The following is a 1,956-nucleotide window of genomic DNA, read 5'->3' as shown; positions in this document are numbered from 1 at the left end:
CTTCAATTTTAAAAATATAAATATAAATAAGTTATAATTTATTTTATAAAATTAGAGTTTCTTATTTTTAAAAAATTATTTTTATTATCAGTAATTGAACTAATTTTATAATAATTTAAATTTAATCAAATCCATATTATTATTATTATTATTATTATTATTATTATTATTATAAACATTGTATATAATTGCCGTAAGTATTAAATTGCATTATAAGTTTATATATATTATATTCATTGCATTACTATTATTATTACTATTATTACGTTTATTATTATTATTATTACATGATCATCATTACTATTTCTAGTATTATTATTACTATTATTAATTATGAAGTATGGAAATCAAAGGCAGTTTATATTTCTCATTTAGATATATATTATCATTATCATTGTGCATATATATATATAAAATAATAAAAAAGAAAGCCAAAGGCGGCTTAACAGCTTACAAATTAATCATGCATATATATGTATATGATTAGCATACGCGGGAGAGAAAAAAAAGAAAAAGAAAATGGGAGAGAGAAGAACGTAACAGACCGTAAATTCCACCAAACTTTCAACTTCGATTTCTTGCAATCTGTAACTCCAATCAAAAATCTAATTCGGTAAGAGTATTCGTAACCTCCTCCTCTACACGTTAGCACCATTTTTAATTAGTGAAAGTTGACAGTGACGTAACTTCTCTTTCCTTTGGGTTTGGCCAACGGGAATTTTAAGAGGCATAGACGATTCTGGACATTTTCTTTTTCGATAGCTCAGTCAGAAAGCTTCTTCGGAGCTTTGAATATTTTGATTCCGTACGAAGATATGGTTTTGGTTTCTCGTAGTTAATGTTTAATGTCACGTAAAAACTTAGGCTAGAAGACCTTAAGATAGGAATGAACTGAAAGAATAATTGATGGATTGTGTATATGGTATAAAATGTGTGGTTTAGCTGTTGTCAATAATTTGCTGTTGAAGTTGGTTGATTTTGGAAAAAGATTTAATATTAGTATTAGTTTGATTTTGAAATAATTTATTACTGGAAATGATTTGAATAACTGAGAGGTGTTTGGTTTGATAGTTGGGACCCTTGAAGGGTGGCAGAAATTCGAGTCTTTGAGGAGATATTGCCCAAAATTTCTATAAGAATTAGAGTTTTGATTTGAAGTGCTATTTTAAAAAGGAAAGAGATTATTACGTGGCTTGTGTATTTAAGACTATTTGTTGACCCTCTGTCGCAAGATGTGACCGGACACTTTAACTCCCCGGATTCCCCCATGGGCATATATATATATATATATATATGAATATTGAATATTATATTTGAGCTTGGAGTTTAACTGTATGTGTATGTTTTCTGAGAAATCTCTCTTGACGAAGGTGTGAGGGGAGAGGGTTGTTCCACCAGTGATTCGGAGGATTGGAGGCGACAGAAAGTGAAGTATTAAGTTAAAGTTAGATTTAGAACTAGAATACCTTAGATAACTTACCTAACTTTTGGTTTAGTTTATTTTATTTAAGAATGATTTTGAGTGTCGGAGTTCTAGGAATGCCTCTGGCTTTCCCGAGACCTTTTATATTAACTATGTGGGGACCTTTACCATACTGAGAACCTCCGGTTCTCATTCCATACTATGTTGTTGTTTTTCAGATGCAGGTCGAAAGGTATCTCATTAGGCGTCTGGACACCTAAAGCAAAGTGGTTACTGGGTTATTTTGTCTTGAAGTGATGTATATGCACGTACTTAGCTTTCTCTCCACATAACTTATTCTTTTTTATCCTCTTAGAGGTTTATGGAGAGGCAGAATTTTGTTCATGTACATCTTGGGTTTTGGATATATATATATATGTGTAAATATTCTCCAGCCAGCCTTGAGTTCGCAGACTGAGTTAGGAGCTTGTTATTTTGTACCTATGGCTTTCGATTCCTACTTTTATTGTCTTACATTTTATAGTTATAGTTTG

The sequence above is a fragment of the Arachis ipaensis genome, chromosome B09, assembly GCF_000816755.2.
Source record: "Arachis ipaensis cultivar K30076 chromosome B09, Araip1.1, whole genome shotgun sequence".
NCBI classification, from domain to species: Eukaryota; Viridiplantae; Streptophyta; class Magnoliopsida; order Fabales; family Fabaceae; genus Arachis; species Arachis ipaensis.
Note: the sequence above shows the minus strand (reverse complement) of the source record.